Genomic DNA, 19,554 nt, shown 5'->3' with positions numbered 1-19,554 from the left:
TCCAGTTAAGAATTGTTTGAGAATATGCAGGAGCTAATAATGCTGAAGTGTTTACACATCAATCCCCTGCTTAAAGGGCAAGGCAGCTAGGCTATCTTGTTGTCCAATCACTCTCAGCACCGCTTCGTCTTGCTATAACTCACATCATCAGAGCAATGGTAGAAATTGCAGATATCCATTTGAAAATGTAAGAAGTTAGAATAGAATAATTTGTAAATGTAGACAGTAATATGACCTGCAAGCTTACATTTCCTACCAGATACATTGCGAGATATGCTGAATAAACAGAATGCTGCTCATTTTTGTAGATGTTTTTAAAAAGGTGTTTCAGATTTATTTTACATATCAGATTACATGGAAATCATTGAAAAAATCCTGTTTCATTGCTTTTTATGTTTTATTGGATTTGCCACATCAGTTTTTAGTTTTTCAAAACAATTTACTTCAATTTGAACTAACCAGTATAAGAACGTAAGATCTCAGAGCAGGAGTAGGCTGTCTGGCCCTTCCAGCCTGTTCTACCAATCAGTAAGATCGTGGCTGACCTGTTCGTGGACTCAGCTCCACTTAACCGCCCTCTCACCATAGTCCTTCATTCCCGTACTGTTCAAAAATCTATCTTTGCCTTAAAGCATATTTTGTCATGGGAGGAAAAGTCAAATTTAAAAAAAATGTAGTCAGTTCTGATATAATGTGATAGTTCCATTCTCGTGCAATCTCGCGTTCTAAGAAAATGGCGCAATAGCCGCTCCGTTTAAACTAATGGGGCCAGAATTGCAATATGACCAATACAGGTGAGGAAAGTTTGTGTTCTACAAATAATTGTCTAAATTATTCAATTACGTAAAAGCCAACGCGCATTGATAAACACATGTTTTAACAGAACTGACTATACTGTTCATCTGTTCAGGATATGAGTAAGGACAGAATCACAGAATTATTAAGGCACAGAAGGAGGCCATTTGACCCATCATGCTTGCACTGACTCTTCACAGGAGCATCATTACTTGCTGTAAAGCTCCAGCCCTTTCCCTGATGTTCCTGTGCATAATATTTATCCAAATAATTGTCCAGTAAATGTTTCAATTGAATCTGCCTCCACTGCATTTCCAGTCAGTGCATTCCGGATATTAATTACTGACTGAGTGATGCAGGTTTTCTCTTATCTCTCTCTTCTTTTATAAATCACTTTAAATCTATGCCTTCTTGTACCCACTCCTTTTACATGTGGGAGCAGTTTCTCCCTGTTTATTGTATCAAGCCTGCTGATGATTTTGCAAAATTCTTTCAGATCTCCTCTTCACCTTCTTCTCTCGGGGGAGGAGATGACATGGGACTATGTTGCTGGAGAGCATAGTTTGGAAGAAATCTGATACTTGTCTGTTTGTCTTGACTTTACAGTGTTGAAGGCCATATGGGGTTACTTGCAGTGTGCCAGCCTGGGCAGTGATAAGGGTACATTCTGTGGTTGCACAAATCACTAAGCCCTGATATACTTACATGACAGATGTTGTTAAACTTGAAAGGGTTCAGAAAAGATTTACAAGGATGTTGCCAGGGTTGATGGGTTTGAACTATAGGGAGAGGTTGAATAGGCTGGGGCTGTTTTCTGTGGAGCGTCGGAGGCTGAGGGGTGACCTTATAGAGGTTTATAAAATCATGAGGGGCATGGATAGGGTAAATAGACAAAGTCTTTTCCCTGGGATGGGGAGTCCAGAACTAGAGGGCATAGGTTTAGGGTGAGAGGGGAAAGATATAAAAGGGACCTAAGGTGTAACTTATTTACATAAAGGATGGTGCATGTATGGAATGAACTGCCAGAGGAAGTGGTGGAGGCTGATACAATTACAACATTTAAAAGGCACCAGGATGCTTTTATGAACAGGAAGGGATACAGGCCAAGTGTGGGCAAATGGGACTGGCTTAATTTAGGATGTCTGGTTGGCATGGACAAGTTGGATTGAAGGGTCTTTTTCCATGCTGTACATCTCTACGACTCTGTGATTATCTCACATCATTGTTTACATGTTGAGATCACTAGCTTACAGCATCCCAATAGGGGAGCTTGGATAAGGCATTAACAGTGTGGAAACTGCAGTGTTGAGCTGTGCTATGCTGCTCTTTCTGTTGGTTGAAGTCAGTGAGGCCATTGCATCAAATTATATTTCTTTTCACATAACATTGATACATTTGCTGTAAGTTATTGCCCATCATTTGATACTGTTGTCCTTTTCCTGTAGCTAGAAACGTTTTCAGGATAATTATTTTCCTTTGCAGACAACATCAATCACCTGAAAACAAAAGGATATTTCTCAGTGCAGACTCCTGATAAATATTGGAGATAATTCTGCAGGATAGAATTCTGAATAGCTAACATTTGATGGTTTTATTTGGTACAGGCTATGTATCCACCATTGTTAACGTTTTGAGTCCAGTTTCCCATCTTCAGATGATTCTGAAGAAGGATCACTGGATTCCAGACTTTAATGCTGTTTCTCTGTCCACAGATGCTGTCAGACCTGCTGAGTTTCTCCAGCAATTTCTGCTTTTGGTTCAGATTTCCAGCGTCCATAGTTCCTTGTTTTGCTTATGTATCCACAATGTCCTGCTTTTGCATTTTGATGTGATCAGAATGAAACCAGCCAAAAATTGACTGGGATTTTGTACTATATTATATACGTGTATATATGTCCCATTCTCTTTGATTTCAAATTTTTAAGGAATTTTCCTACATAGGAAAAATAATTTTAGAATTTTGCCAAATTTTTTTCTCTTTCATGTAGATTTCTTTTCAAATATTGGGAATTATTTGTGTGTCTGAGTCCTTGTCATATTCATCGTGCCATTTCATTGAGCTTCAAATTTCAGGAAATAAGTTAACTTCTTTTTCCCATAAGTTATCTGATGGTCCCTTAGCAACATCATTCCCCAGTTATGAAGTTAGATTCACAGTGTACTTGATGATATCTGTTCAATTTCTGCATAATCATCTTGGCCTATTTGCTAACAGTCCCTCTATTTTGTTAGAGTCATTGCTCCGTATCCAATCTTGGATGCATCACAATTTTGACTGGTTTAGCAGTCAGAAATTTGAGTTCATTACCTTTAGCCACAAATTCCAAGAACTTGCCAAAGATTTCATCCCCCTTTTTGGCTGTTCTCTCCAGCTGAATCTCAGTGTCTCTTCAATTGCTAACTTAGCTCCCAGCCCATAACATTGTACGTCACCAATCATAAAGACCACCTACTGCTGCCTTTGGCAGACCATCAGTCTTTGTTCCTGCCTTCGTTCATCTGGTGCTGAAATCCTCCTCCTTCATCACCTCCACACTTGATTATTTTAAACCTTTCTTTCCTCGCTGGTTCCTATCCTTAACTCTCCAAAAGTTTAGCTCGTCTGAAATTAATGTTTTCAGTCTGATATGGCTATTCTTTAGAACTGAATGTATTCTGAAGAATCATAAGACCATAAGACATAGGAGTGGAAGCAAGGCTTTTCGATCCATCGAGTCCGCTCCACCATTTAATCATGGCTGATGGGCATTTCAATTCCACTTATCTAGACTCTCCCCGTATCCCTTAATTCCTTGCGAGATTTAGAATTTATCAATCTCTGCCTTGAAGACATTTAACGTCACGGCCTCCATTGTAGTCTGTGGCAATGAATTGCACAGGTCCACCACTCTCTGACTGAAGAAAAGTCTCCTCATTTCCTTTATAAATTGACCCCCTCTAATTCTAAGGCTGTGCCCACGGGTCCTGGTCTCCCCGCCTAAAGGATACAACTTCCCAGTGTCCACCCTTTCTAAGCCATGCATTATCTTGTAAGTTTCTATTAGATCTCCCCTCAACCTTCTAAACTCTAATGAATCATATCAGACTTGAAACATTAACTCTATTTCCTCTCCACAGATACTGCCAAACCTGCTGAGTTTCTTCAGCAATTTCTGTTTTTGTTTGTGTTTCCAGCGTCCACGGTATTTTGCTTCCAATCCATTGCCAATATCCTGACTCTTACCAAATCCTGCTCGCTCATTATTCTTATCCTTGTTTATGTTGAAACTTTTCCAGTGTCACTGGGTCAAATTCCTGGAATTCCCTCCCTAACAGCATTATGGATTTTCAATGGACTGCAGCAGTTCAAGAAAACAGCTCAAGGGCAATTAGAGATGGGCAATAAATCTTGGTCCAGCCAGTGGCACCCACATTCCACAGTGAATAATAAAAAAAACCTACATTGGCTCCTGGTCCAGATTTAAAATTGTTGTCCTCCCAATCTATTGTTGTGGTATCACCATAGTCTTACCAGAGCATTGGGGCTACTCTCATTACAGAGAAGCGACTGGCAGTGATTTAGATTAGATTAGATTATTTACAGTGTGGAACCAGGCCCTTTGGCCCAACAAGTCCACACCGACTCTCCGAAGAGCGACCCACCCAGACCCATTCCCCTACATTTGCCCCTTCACCTAACACTACGGGCAATTTAGCATGGCCAATTCACCTAACTGGCACATTTTTTGGACTGTGGGAGGAAACCCGGAGCACCCGGAGGAAACCCATGCAGACATGGGGAGAATGTGCAAACTCCACACAGACAATTGCCTGAGGCGGGAATTGAACCTGGGTCTCTAGCACTGTGAGGCAGCAGTGCTAACCACTGTACCACCGTGCCACCCCTGATTTAACCTGAGGGCCAACAGAGCTCAGGTGAGGGAAGAGGTTGAGAAGGAGAGTCCTTCATGGTAACCTCAAACCAGAGATGGGAATTGAACCCATGCTGTTGGCATCACAGTGCTGTGTAAACCAACAATCCAACCAAATCCCCTCCCAATCTATAGCCATCAACAGCTGTGTAGTTCACTCAAAATTCACCATTTCTGCCTTAAACCTTTTGTGCATGCCTTCCCTCCATCAATGGGAGAAAGTAAGGACTACAGATGCTGAAGATGAGAGTCAAAAAATGTGGTACTGGAAAACACAGGTCAGGCAGCATCCGAGGAGCAGGAAAGTCGATGTTTCGGGCATAAGTTCTTCAGCAAAGTGGAAGGGGAAGGAGGTTGAGTTAAATAGTGGGGTGGGTTTGGGGGGAAAGGTAGCTGGGAAGTCAATCGGTGGATGCAGATGAGGGGTAATAGTGATAGATTGGTGGGGAGAGTGGAGCGGATAGATAGGAGGGAAGATGGACAGGTCAAGAGGGTGGTGCTGAGTTGGAGCGTTCTGCCTGGGATGGGGCGGGGGGAGGAGTGATTTTGGCAACAGGTGAAGTCGATGTCGATGCCATGTAGTTGGAGAGTCCCAAGGTGGAATATGAAGTGTTCTTCCTCCAGTCGTTGGGTGGCTTGGATTTAGCGGTGGAGGAGATATGGCACAACCTCTCTTCCAAAGTGATCAACAATGCCCTCCAGCGTATCTCCTCCACTACCTGCACTACCACCCTTGAATCCCACCCCTCCAGCCGCAACAAGGATAGAGCCTCCCTGGTCCTCTTCTTCCATCCCATGAATGTCTGGATACAGCGCATTATCCTCCGCCATTTCCACCAACCTACAATCAGACCCCACCACAAAAGATATATTTCCCTCCCCACCCCTATTCCCTCTGTGACTCCCTCGTTAGGTTCATGCCCCCCACCAAGCCACCCTCCACTCCCGGCACCTTTCTTTGATGCCACACGAGGTGTAAAACCTGCCCTCTCACCTCCATCCAAGATTCCAAAGATTTTTTCCACATCCAGCAGAGATTTTCCTGCGGATCCACCCGTCTCATCTACTGTGTCCATTCACAATGTGGTCTCCTCTACGTCGGGGAACAAGACACAACTTGCGGAACGTTTCAGGGAACATCTCTGAGATGCATGCACCAAACAACCACACTGCCCTGTGGCTGGCCACTTCAACCCCTCCTCCTACCCTCTCAAGGACGTGCAAGTCCTGGGCCGCATCCACTGCCAAATCCTAGCCACCCACCTTCTGGAGGAAGATGCTTCAGCTTCTGCCTTGGGATCCTAAAACCACACGGCATCAACATCGACTTCACCAGTTTCTAAATCTCCCCTCCCCCCACCTCATCCCAGATCCAACCCGACACTGCCCTCTTGACCTGTCCTACCTGTCCATCTTCCTTCCCACCTATCTGCTCCACTATCACCATTACCCTCCCACCTCCCCCTCAGTCCCACCCCCACCCATCTATCTCTCAGCCCCCTTCCCCCTCCACATGCCTAATGAAGGGCTTATGCCCAAAACGTCGTCTCTCCTACTCCTTTGATGCTGTCTGACATTGCTGTGCTTTTCCAGTGCCACATTTCCTCTGAAGTGGCTTGAGCAAGCAAACTTCAAGGGCAATTAGGGACAGATATTTGCTTCTATTCATTGATTGCCGGCCTGCCCAGCATTTATTGTCAATTCAACATTGCCCAGAACACAGTTAAGAGTTAACCACATCGCTGTGTGTCTGGAGTCATAAGTAGGCCAGACCAAGTAAGGATGGCAGATTTCCTTCCCCAAGAGGCATTAGTAAACCAGATGGCCTTTTCCAGCATTAACACTTTGGGTACAGTGACCCTTCCCTCAGAACTGAGTTCTGAAGAAGGATTCCTGGACCTGAAATGTTAACTCTGGTTTCTCTGCACAGATGCTGCAGACCTGCTGAGCTTTTCCAGCAATTTCTGCTTTTGTTTTTGATTCCCAGCGTTCACATTCTTTCAGTTGTTAATTGGTCTTTTCCACCTATTGACAGTAGTTTAATGGTAACCATTAATTCCAGATCTACCAGTGATGTCAGCATTCCACAAAATAAGTATTTATAAAGACTTATACTTGTTATCTACTCGTCAAAGAACTCAGGAGTAATTCTAAGCCCTCAAATAATGAAAATTTTCAATTGCTGTGACCGACATTTTTGACGATAATGTAGAGCATGTTCATGAAGCAGCTGCTTAATTGGTTGATAGGAGTGCCACATTGATGTCATCCACATGTCCAACATGATGGACCGATTGTTCAATGATGTTAAATTATCATGCATGCGTGTGCATGTGTGTGTGACTTCACACAGCTTACATCCAGTGCCTCCTGAATCCTGACTAGCACTTCCACGCAAGCTTTGTTCCTGTTTGGAGCCTCCATCACCACCAGAATTTACTGATGAAGGAGGAAAGTTGTCATTTTATTCACGATAGCAAAAGCTTTTGCAGTCATTTTACTGATTGCTTCTTTTATTAATATCCATTTTCCTGACTTCTTGACTGCAATAATGAATGCCAGAAACACTGGACAATGAAATGTCATTTTGTCATGTTTATTATCTTTCTCTCCTGTGTATATAACTAGGGTGTTTAGGGACTGTGTGGTATTGTCTCTACCCCTGGGCTAGGAAGGTCTAGGTTCAAGGCCTACCTGCCCCTGGATGGGTGTCATGGGGCTGGGCTGATTGATTTTTAAAAAGTATTGATAAATAGTAAGATGTTTGCATGTGCAATTATATAAAGGTGTAAGTGCAAAACCTGAGGAACCAAGTCATAGTACCAGCTGTCTCAAGCCATTTCAAAAAGGTTAACTTCAATGTTTATCATTCAATGAATATTGACATGAGCCCAATAAGATTTCTGTTCAGAAATTATCCCAAATGAATTGAATGATTAGAAAATAACTACATCCCACATGAGTTGGTGGGCTAATAAGCTATTTTTCTTCACATTTTGTAAAGCCATGCCAAACAGATAGCAAAAGTGTTTGAACATAACCTAATTGCCATTTTATTGTTTGGTTATGCAGAACAGATGTCTTATCTGGTTAGCAGTAACTGGAGTAACAGTAATTGGCACTAATCCCTCTCCCCGAGTCTCAGTTTCTGCCCTCTGCCTCCAGCCATTGCTTATTTGCAGCATTCAAGTGACATTGCTAGGAAATAGAAACCCTTTCCTTTTGCCTGTTTCATTTTCACATGGAACATCTTTGAACAGCTGCTCTGTTGCAAAGTGAGATTTAACAAATGTTCAAACAAATTCAGGATCATGGCTGTGAAATCAGTCAGGCAGGAAACTGCTTGAAATTCCGATATGTTCAAAATTTTAATTGGAAAAAGAAATACTTTTTCTTATAATTTTTTTTGTTAGCCTTTTTTGTTCCTCCGCAACATGTTTTTTTTCTCTCCTTTTTGCCTGAAATGCATTCACTGATGGTGCTTTCTGGATATGATAACAGAACATTAATATTTACTTACTTACAAATAACCCTTGTGTTCTTCCACGAGGCATCTCAAGTGGAAACAGCAGATGAACTGAGCTGAGATGGTAACAAATACAGAAAATGTTGGAGAAACATTTCATGTCTGGTGTGATACTTCTTCAGAACTGAAGCTGAAAGAGTAGTGGGTTATATATTGCATTGAGCAGCATCCGTCCTTATTCTGAAATGACCCATTTTATTCTCATATTTAAATTGCCTCGGAAGCAGCTTCAATTATAAAACTGAATTTGCGTACAATTCCATGGGGCTGAATAGTCTACTTGTGGTCTTAATTCTTATCGTTACATTGTCTTATGGTAGTGGTTCTGCATGCTATGTTCTTCCTAAATACATTTCCGCAGGCACTTTAAGTTCAAGATTCTTTTAGAAAGTATATTTACACATGGAATTCCCCCCAAGCTTGGTCAATTAATCTGCAGAGTGTACCAAATCAGTGTAAGGCTGCAGTTCTTATGATGTCCCATAATCTTCTTTCTCCAAGGTTCCAAATGATGGTTTGAGTTATGGGGAGAGGCTGGGTCTTTTTCTCTGGAGAGTAGGAGGTTAAGGAGTGACCTTATCGAGGTTTATAAAATCATGAGGGCTATAGATAAAGTGAATAATCCGTGTCTTTTCCCTAGGGTGGGAGATTTCAAGACTGGGGGGACATATTTTTAAGGTGAGATGAGAAAGATTTAATAAAAGACATGAGGGGCAAGTTTTTTTAGACAGAGAGTGGTCCATGTGTGGAATGAACCTCCAGAGGAAGTGGTAGTTGTGGGTACAGTTAAAATGTTGAAAAGATATTTGGATAATAAGGTATGTTTGGAGGGATATAGGCCAAGTGCAGGCAGATGGGAGTAGTTTATTTAGGGAATATAGTAAGCATGGAGTGGTTGGACCAATGGGTTTGTTCCATGCTGCGTTCCAGCAACCACAGCGAATGGACATGTATGTCATTCACCTCTCTCGCTCTCTTCCTCCCTCTCTCTTTCTGTTTCCCTCTCTCTGCCTCCCTCTCTCTCTCTTTCTGTCTCGCTCTCTCTCCCTCACTCTCTCCCTCACTCTCTCCCTCACTCTCTCCCTCCCTCTCTCTCCCTCCCTCTCTCTCCCTCCCTCTCTCTCCCCCCCTCTCTCCCCCCCCTCTCTCCCCCCCTCTCTCCCCCCCTCTCTCCCCCCCTCTCTCTCCCCCTCTCTCTCCCCCTCTCTCTCCCCCTCTCTCTCCCCCTCTCTCTCCCCCTCTCTCTCCCCCTCTCTCTCCCCCTCTCTCTCCCCCTCTCTCTCCCCCTCTCTCTCCCCCTCTCTCTCCCCCTCTCTCTCCCCCTCTCTCTCCCCCTCTCTCTCCCCCTCTCTCTCCCCCTCTCTCTCCCCCTCTCTCTCCCCCTCTCTCTCCCCCTCTCTCTCCCCCTCTCTCTCCCCCTCTCTCTCCCCCTCTCTCACTCTCTCACTCTCTCACTCTCTCACTCTCTCACTCTCTCACTCTCTCACTCTCTCTGTCTCCTTCTCCCTCCTCTCTCTCTCTCCCTCTCTCTCTCTCTCTCTCTCCCCCTCTCCCTCTCCCTCCCTCTCCCTCCCTCTCTCTCCTTACACAATTATGAAGTATCCCTGACATCTGTCAGACCTGACACATCTTCAGGTGGGATTTAGTTTATAACATTGCACAATGCCCATTTCCCAAACACCTTTGCTCAAACAGTCTTAGTTGCCCTTTTCTTTTCAGCTTGTTTACCTTTCCATTTCCAACAACGCCTTTTTATTCCCTCTGTCCCCAATACACGTCTTTCACAATGCCAATATCTCAAATAATTCTGAGAAAGAAACTAACAACATACCATCTTGCATTTAAAATACACTTGTTAACACCCTGAGGTGCTTCATGTGGAAATGAGTCAAAATTACAGTAACACGTTGGCCTGGAGTTTAGAGCTCAAAGCTGGAATCAGTGAAATTCCTAGTAAGGGAATGCGATGGTGGGATGGGGATATTAAGAAAAGTTTTAATGGGATATCTTACAAATGGTATCTGGGTTTATTGCTTTCTAAATTTCAAACTTGATATAAACATCAGATATAAGCAAGCTTCCTCTCAACTGTGCATGAAGTCACAAAACACCTCTGCGATAGTAACTGTGATGTGTACCATTTGTAAGATACAATTTCAATCCCTATGTTCTGAAATCACAATGAAAGAGAAAGACACTGTGCCAACCTGGTGTAAGAAAAGCCAGCAGTTAAACCTCTAACAAAACAACTACCCTTTTATATCATCCTGACTGGTTCTCAAAGAGTGATATATAACCTGTAACACATAGTAATTTTGCAACTGAAGTTGTGAAGTTACCTTATATCGCTTCACTGAGGATGAATACAAAAAAGTGTGAAGGAAAAATCGGAACATGAATATGCAAAATATGGAACACTGATTCTTTTATAGTTAAAATTAATCATTCACATACTTTAATACATAACTGTCATACTTTTAATGTTAAAAGAAGGAAAAAAGTTGAATTCTTATAAGTCTGAAATAGAACATTAAATCCAAAGGGTTACATCAGAAACAACTCAATCTCCCGAATTGGCGCCACCTCGTGCTCCTGTGAAGAGGTTGAGCAATTTATCAACTTCACCAACACATTCCACCCTGACCTTAAATTTACCTCGAACATCTCTGACACCTCCCTCCTCTTCCTGGACCTCTCCATCTCCATTAATGACGACCGACTTGACACCGACATTTTTTACAAACCCACCGACTCTCACAGCTACCTGAATTACACCTCATCCCACCCTACCTCCTGCAAAAATGCTATCCCGTATTCCCAATTCCTCCACCTCCGCCGTATCTGCTCCCAGGAGGACCAGTTCCATCACAGAACACACCAGATGGCCTCCTTCTTTAGAGACTGCAATTTCCCTTCGCACGTGGTTAAAGGTGCCCTCCAACGCATCTTGTCCACATCCCGCACCTCCGCTCTCAGACCCGACCCCTCCAACAGTAACAAGGACAGAGCACCCCTGGTGCTCACCTTCTAGCCTACCAACCTTCGCATAAACCAAATCATCCACCGACATTTCCGCAACCTCCAAACGGACCCCACCACCAGGGATATATTTCCCTCCCCACCCCTTTCCGCCTTCCGCAAAGACCGTTCCCTCCGCGACTACCTGGTCAGGTCCACACCCCCCTACGACCCACCCTCCCATCCTGGCACCTTCCCCTGCCACTGCAGGAATTGCAAAACCTGAGCCCACACCTCCTCCCTCACCTTTATCCAAGGCCCTAAAGGAGCCTTCCACATCCATCAAAGTTTTACCTGCGCATCCACCAATATCATTTATTGTATCCGTTGCTCCTGATGCGGTCTCCTCTACATTGGGGAGACTGGACGCCTCCTAGCAGAGCGCTTTAGGGAACATCTCCGGGTCACCTGCACCAATCAACCACACCGCCCCGTGGCCCAACAGTTCAACTCCCCCTCCCACTCTGCCGAGGACATGGAGGTCCTGGGCCTCCTTCACCGCCGCTCCCTCACCACCAGATGCCTGGAGGAAGAACGCCTCATCTTCCGCCTTGGAACACTTCAACCCCAGGGCATCAATGTGGACTTCAACAGTTTCCTCATTTCCCCTTCCCCCACCTCACCCCAGTCCCAAACTTCCAGCTCAGCACTGCCACCATGACCTGTCCTACCTGCCTATCTTCTTTTCCACCTGTCCACTCCACCCTCCTCCCTGACCTATCACCTTCATCCCCACCCCCACTCACCTATTGTACGCTATGCAGCTTTCTCCCCACCCCCACCCCCCTCTCACTTATCTCTCCACCCTTCAGGCTCTCTGCCTGTATAGCTGATGAAGGGCTTTTGCCCGAAACGTCGATTTTCCTGCTCCTCGGATGCTGCCTGAACTGCTGTGCTTTTCCAGCACCACTCTAATCTAATCTCCCACATCCGTTGTGTGCTGTCAGTCACAGAAACAGACTCCTTCTCTTCAGCCACAGAGTCTCTGTTTTCACCGAACTCCTCACTACTCATGGACACATTTATCAGATTCAAACTAAACCTTGCAATCCTCTCCGACCCATTTGATTCATTTTCTGAACCAAAAAGAAACAAAGAACTGTGGATGCTGGAAATCTGAAACAAAAACAGAAACCACCAGAGAAATTCCGCAGGTCTGGTAGCATCTGTAGAGAGACAAGCAGAGTCGATGTTTTGAGTCCAGTGACCCTTCTCAGAGCTGCTGAAAGAATCTGAGGAAAGGTCGCTGCACCTGAATCTCAGTTTTTCTCTCTCTCTCCACAGATGCTGCCGGACCTCTTGAATTTCTCAACGATTTCTGCGATTCTTGTTTTGAAGCTGGACTCTCCTCAGTCCTCTCTGTTCAGCCTAGATTCTTCTCCTTTCCCTCAAAACCGCATACCTACCAATTGATTTCCTTCTGGCCCTCCTTCCTAGTTTAAACTGTTAAAAATCATCTGGAAGCTTCCAAATAAACCTGTTGGACTATAACTTAATGTTGTGTGATTTTTAACTTGGTACACCCCAGTCCAACACCGGCATCTCCAAATCAACGTTTAAACTGACATCTCTTACACCTTCTGTAGCTCATGGCCCACTTTATAATATAGCAGTTGGTAAGCTCAGTGGGCTGGACAGCTGGTTTGTGATGCCTGTAGTATGAGTTCAGTTCTTGTACCAGCTGAGGTTACCATGGAAGTCTGTCTACTCAGCCAAGGCGTGAGTGACCTGCAGGTTAAACTATTGCCAGTCATCTCTCTCCTTGGTCTTCTGGGGCTGCATCATCTTTACATTGTTACCACACTCCGACCTGCAGTTTAAATGATCTACACAGGCTGGAATTAGGCATCTAAAGATCATCTGGGGCAGTAAAGCATATATGTTGCTTGCTACATGCTCCTGCTCTTACTTGGGGGATGGGTCCCCAATCAAGGTCATTGGCTAAAACTTTGGGGTTGCAAGATTGGAAGCAGTACTGGCTATTGGGTAACTCTGGCCCAGTCACAACAGCTGTACGCTAAACTCTGTCAGACATTCTCCCTCACGGAGGGGCTCTTACTACAGTCAAGCATCAAGAATGGAAAGTGAGAGACGGTTTGGGAAGCACTGGCTGAGAGAAAGCTCTAAGTGCCTGAGAGCAACACTATTGAGGGTCACTGGGATACCTGCTTTACTGCAGGTGAAACCTTCTCTAACAAATGAGCCTCTGTTACTGCAGCAGCAGAAAGGCCCTTTCAGATGGGGGAGCTATGAGTTTTAACAAAACATTGAGACAGTCAAGAGCAACTGTTTCCTCAGACCAGTGATTGTCAATTTAAAGCAAGGTCAGGAGTCACATGACACCAGGTTATAGTCCAACAGGTTTATTTAAAATCACAAGCTTTCAGAGCGCTGGAGTCTTATTTCACGTGATGAAGGAGCAGCGCTCCGAAAGCTTGTGATTTCAAATAAACCTGTTGGACTATAACCTGGTGTTATGTGATTTCTAACCTGGTCCACCCCAGTTCAACACTGGCACCTCCACATCAACTTAAAGCCGTTGACAAAAGACGTGGAAGAGGAATGAGAAACTATTTCAGTGAGGGAGCTGATGCGATCCAGAATGTACCAAATGAGATGCCATTAGGATTGGATTCTGCTGGAACATTCAGATGAGAATGAGGCATGTTTCTGATGATAAATAATTTGCAAGGTTATGAGGAGAAGCTGGAATGTTGAGCAGAGAATAGAGGGAGGCAATGACTTAGTAGTATTATCGCTGGACTGCCAATCCAGAGACCCAGATAATGTTCTAAGGACCTGGGTTTGAATCCTGTCATGGCAGATGGTGGAGTTTCAATTCAAATAAAAAATATCTGGAATTAAGAGTTTAATGATGATCCGGAATTCATTGCTAATTATTGAATAACTCCATCTGGGTCATTGATGTTCTTCAGGATGGCAATTGCCTTCCTCACCTGGTCTGGCCTGCATGTGACTCCAGACCTACAGCAATGTAGTTGATTCTGAACTGTCCTGTGGGCGATTAGAAATGGTCAACAAATGCTGACCTAGCAAGTGACAACCTCATCCCATGAAAGAATAATAAAAATAGAGTCCTTATGTCTACCTGAGAGATTGGTGATTAGTTAGAGCAGCATGGTGGCTCAGTGGTTAGCACTGCTGCCTCACAGAACCAGGGGACTGAGTTTGATTCCTGCCTCGGGTGACTGTCTGTGTGGAGTTGCACATTCTCCCTGTGTCTGTGTGGGTTTCCTCCCACAGTCACTAAGATGTGCAGGTCAGGTGAATTGGCCATGCTAAATTGCCCATAGTGTTAGGTGCATTAGTCAGAGGGAAATGGGTCCAGGTGGGTTACTCTTTGGAGGGTCAGTGTGGACTTGTTGGGCTGAAGGGCTGTTTCCCCGCTGTAAGGAATCTAATCTAATCAGTTGGTGAATCACAATGGCAGTGGGAATTGTCTGAAGTTGGGCATGCCACCTCAGGGAACCAGGCATGGGATGAAGGCTTGCCAATGCCAAGGCTACCTCTAATCACCAACACATCATCCCACTTCTTGAGAAACAGGAGGAATATCAGATCAGCCATGATCCTATTGACTGGTGGAGCAGGCTCAAGAGGCCAAATGGCCTACTCCTGTTCCTGTTTCTTATGGTCTAATGCAATTGGATGGCTCTTTCAAGCATTTAGCACAGGCAATAGCAGGCTGAATGGCCTGCCCTTTCTGCTGCTGTACATTTCTGCGCTATAAATTTCAGTGATTTTTCAAATATATATCCCCGCATTTCTGATGGGTGAATTTTGAAGTGGTCTGTCTTCGATTTGTGAAGCACAGCAGAAAGTGGAAGTAATTACTTGCAAACACATCTCACAGCTATATCTTCACATGGTAACGCCAATCATCCGAAGAGAAATGTCACAGTTAGTTAAAGGCTAAACATCAGAAACTCTATCGTCAACTTCCCTCTGGCTTCACTTGCAGTTTTTTCTGTAATGTGATTTATTCTATGAGATGATTTATTTCATTTTTAATGTAATTTATATTGGCTGATATTAAGTATATGCAATAAAAACAAACCCTAAACTATCAAATAGTATATTGACTACAGTTTGCTTTGGGAAAGTTAGGAAGTTCACATGTTACGATAAGTGACATTTTACTCCAGTCTTAAGCAGCGTGAGGTGCCAGACTATTGCCTTCAGATGGGATTTGAGATGTCCCAATGACATCACCTCTCATGCTACTCAAACTGCCCACCAATATTTTATTCACCCATTGGCAGTGGGCATTATCTGAGGTTGGGCATGTCACCTCAGGAAACCAGGCATGGGATGAAGGCTTGCCAATGCCAAGGCTATCTCTAATCACCAACACATCATCTCACTTCTTGAGATCAGTGTGAGACCACTCTCACCTCCAAACATCCCTTCACTAGTCTATAGAGTCATAGGGTGATCAAGCGCAGAAACAGACCCTTTGATCCAACTCGTCCATGCTCACCAGGTTTCCCATTTGCCTGCATTTGATCCATATCATTCTAAATCTTTCATATCCTTGTCCCTGTCCAAATATGTTTTAATGTTGTAACTGTACTTGCTTCTTCCTTTAGCAGTTCATTCTGTATATGCACTATCCTCTGTGAAAATGTTTCCCCTTAGGTCCCTTTTAAATCTCTCCCCTCTCACTTTAAATCTCTGTTCTCTGGTTTTGAACTCCCCTACCCGAGGAAAAAGACCTTTGCTATTTACCTTAACTATGCACCTCATGATTTTATAAACCTTTATAACTCACCCCTCAACCTCCAATGCTCCAGGGAAAAAAGTCCCAACCTATCCAGCATCTCCTTCTATCTCAAACTGACCACTCATGGTAACATCCTGGCAAATATTTTCTGCACCCTTTACAATTTAATTATATCCTTCCAATAGCAGGGCAACCAGAACTGTATGCAGTATTTCAGAAGTGTTTCCTCTCATCTTCTAACCTTGCCCTGCCAATGAAAACCCATTCATGAAGTATTTAGGATAAGCAGTGTACACAAACCCTATAAAAACAGATGGAAGCCTTGGAAACAAACACACAAATCTGTAAAAATTGCAAAAAACACATGAATTTCATGTGTTTTCTGTCAAAAGGCATTAACCGGTGATTCTTCAGCCTGTGACATTTACTTGGAAAGTTTTGTTTTGTGAGGAGCAGAAGCAGAAATTGCTGGAGACTCACCAGGTCTGGCAGCATCTGTGGAGAGAAACCAGAGTCAGTTTCAAGTCCAGTGACCTTTCTTCACAGTGTGTTATTTGCCCCTCACCTCACTCTCTCAGGCATGTCCCATTGTCTACCTCTGCTGAAACAGGAATTGAATCTGTGTTAATGGTGTTATCCTGAGCCACACACACTTGCCATCCAACTGAGCTAACTGGCCCCATATAGTCACTAAAGACATGGCCAAAACCCCAGCACCTTTGAAAGAGCCAAGCAGATGGCTGTGCTGAACTTTACAGAAGAAAATAAAGTTATGGAGACAGTTCATAAGAACTTCAACATTATGAAAAGCTCTCTATCCAGTACATAATCCAGCATTCAATCCCTCCACCACTAACAGTCAGTAGTAGCATTGTGTACCATCGACAAGACGCACTACAGAAATTCACGAAGACTGCTTACACAGCTCCTTCCAAGCCCATGACCACCTCTATCTAGGAGGGCAAGGACAGTAGATACACCATCTTCTGCAAGTTCCCCTCCAAGCCAATCACCACCTAGTTTTGGATGCAGAATCTTTAAATTTTTCTAAAAGAAAGGATAGATTCTCGATTACAAAGGGGATGAAAGATTATTGGGATATGCGGGAATGTGAAGCTGAGGTTAAAATCTGACAGCTATGATCTAACTGAATGGTGGAGCTGACTACCCTTTCTTGCAAAATGTTTGTGAATTCAGATCTTTCCTTCAGTGTTCAAGATCCTGGAACTCCCTCTCTAACAGCTCACTGACAATAGCAGCTCACCACCACCTTCGCAAGGGAAGTTAGGAATGGGCAATAAATGCTGGCCAGCCAGCAACACCGACATCCAGTGAATGATTTTTAAAAACTCGCATTTGTCTTGATGGGTGCAAGATAAAAGTCTCCGGTGACATGGCTCCATTTTCAGTACCATTTAATACATTAATTCAGATCCAATTTAAAAGCTACTTCACTAAATTATCTGAGTATGCAGCTGAGAAAGGATTGCTCATTACACTAAACGGAGGACAGTTGACGACTGTGAGGACAGTAGGTCTCTCAGGGAGATGTGTATGTCAAGCCCTCACTCTGTGGGCAGTTTGAAGGCCTGGTGTGTCCATTCGTCTTACAGTTAGTCAGGTGACATTTTGAGCAGCATCTCACAATCATTCGAAAAGCTTGTCTGGTTCAGTGCTAATGTCCCTACTTCTGGACCAGCGATCCTGGGTTCAAGTCCTTCCTTCTCTCGACCTGTGACATGGCATCTGTGAGCAGGTTAGTTTGGAAAATATTTGAATTAGCCAGAACTGGGAGTTTGAATAATTGGCAAGTCACTGGGAATGAGTTTCTGATCCCTAGTGTTTCCCTAAATGATAGAAGAGGCAATGGTGTTGTAAATGGAGAATTATTTATTGAGAGATTAAAAAGCTAGAGAGTTTAGTTTTGCAGGAGTGGTGGGGATGGGGGAGAGGGATGGAAATGGTTTTGTATAAAGTGATTTGTGAACAAACGAAGTAGAGAGCAGACAGTTAACAAGGACTTTCGTGAATGAGTAGAGGAAAGTTGATGATCAGGTCAAATTCATGCAGAGCAAAGAAAATTTAATTTTCACATTTGATGGTTATGACTGGTGACTTCTTAAGGACAATGTTGAGCACAGAGCTGAGTTATTTGTTAGTTTGAAAGTTGGATCTTTTTATTTTTACCTGTGATGCACTGTCTAAAGTCAATGAAACTGAAGTAATCGCTGTTTGAGTTTGAACAGTAAGCCCCAGACCCAAAACACTTGGATAGGAAGAACTGAATTTACATAGTACCTTCCAAAGCCATCAAAATATGTATGGTCACCTCTAATATAGGATAAGGTAAAAACAATGACTGCAGATGCTGAAAACCAAATACTGGATTAGTGGTGCTGGAAGAGCACAGCAATTCAGGCAGCATCCAATGAGCAGCGAAATCGACGTTTCGGGCAAAAGCCCTTTATCAGGAATATAGGATACACAAGTCAGTTTTCTCCCAGCAAGCTCCCACAGATAGTGATGTGACTGCAGATAGTCTGTTTTTCTGATGTTGATTGAGGGCTCAGTTTTTAAAAGAGCATCTCTACTGCTCTGGAAAAGGAGGTCTGTATTTACTTCTACTTTTGTGTATTAAAGACCTCGGTTTGATATCCCGTGTAAACAAGACCAATAACAACTTAGATTTAGAAAACACCTTTAAATAGATTAGATTCAATTCCCTACAATATGAAATAGGCCCTTTGGTCCAACAAGTCCATACCGAACCTCTGAAGAGTAACCCACCCATTTTCCTATATTAATCCCTGACTAATGCACCTAACACTATGGCCAGTTTAGCATGGTCAATTCGTCTCTCCTGCACATCTTTGGATTGTGGGAAGAATCCAAAACACCTAGAGGGAACCCATGCAGGCACATAGAGAATGTGCAAACTCCACACAGACAGTCACCCAAGGCAGAAATTGAACCTGTGTCCCTAGTGCTGTGAGGCAGCAGTGCTAACCACTGAGCCACTGTGCTGCCCCAAGGAATGTAAAACATTCCAAGGTGCTTGACAAAAACATTTTAATTCAAAGTATGACAAGAAGCCACATAAGGCAACATCAAGTCTGGTGACTGAGTGGCCCACGGGTCGGATTGGAAGGTTTTGAGCAGCCTCTGAAAGGAAGAACATGAGGCAGGGAGGCTGGGCCAGAACAGTCCCACTCAGTGAACAACAGTGGAGGAGTGTTTTTGGTTTGGTGTATTCAATCATGTCAAAGGTTGCAGACAGCCAGACCGTAAGATGGAGGTTCAGAAATAGGCCATTCAGCCCATTAAGTCTGCTCGACCATTCATTCATAACTGATCTGATAATCTTCAACTCCACTTCCCTGAATTTTCCCTACCACCCTTGATTCCTTTACTGATTAAAAATCTACCTGTCACAGACTTGAATACACTTAATGACTCAGTCTCAGTATCCCTCTGCGGTAAAGAATTCCACCGATTCACTACTCTTGAGAGAAGAAATTCCTCCTTATCACAGTCTTAGATATGTGACTCCGTATTCTGAG

General features: G+C 43.7%; 1 protein-coding gene across 15 annotated transcripts in view; it reads left to right on the top strand.

Moving 5' to 3' along the window:
• The window catches only part of nav2a (neuron navigator 2a), a 1,091,104-nt gene that overhangs the window by 618,921 nt on the left and 452,629 nt on the right, over positions 1-19,554 (top strand). The gene's annotated exons all lie outside the window — the stretch shown is intronic.

The sequence above is a fragment of the Chiloscyllium punctatum genome, chromosome 22 (genome assembly GCF_047496795.1).
Source record: "Chiloscyllium punctatum isolate Juve2018m chromosome 22, sChiPun1.3, whole genome shotgun sequence".
NCBI lineage: Eukaryota > Metazoa > Chordata > Chondrichthyes > Orectolobiformes > Hemiscylliidae > Chiloscyllium > Chiloscyllium punctatum.
This window is presented reverse-complemented; position numbering and strand designations above follow the sequence as displayed.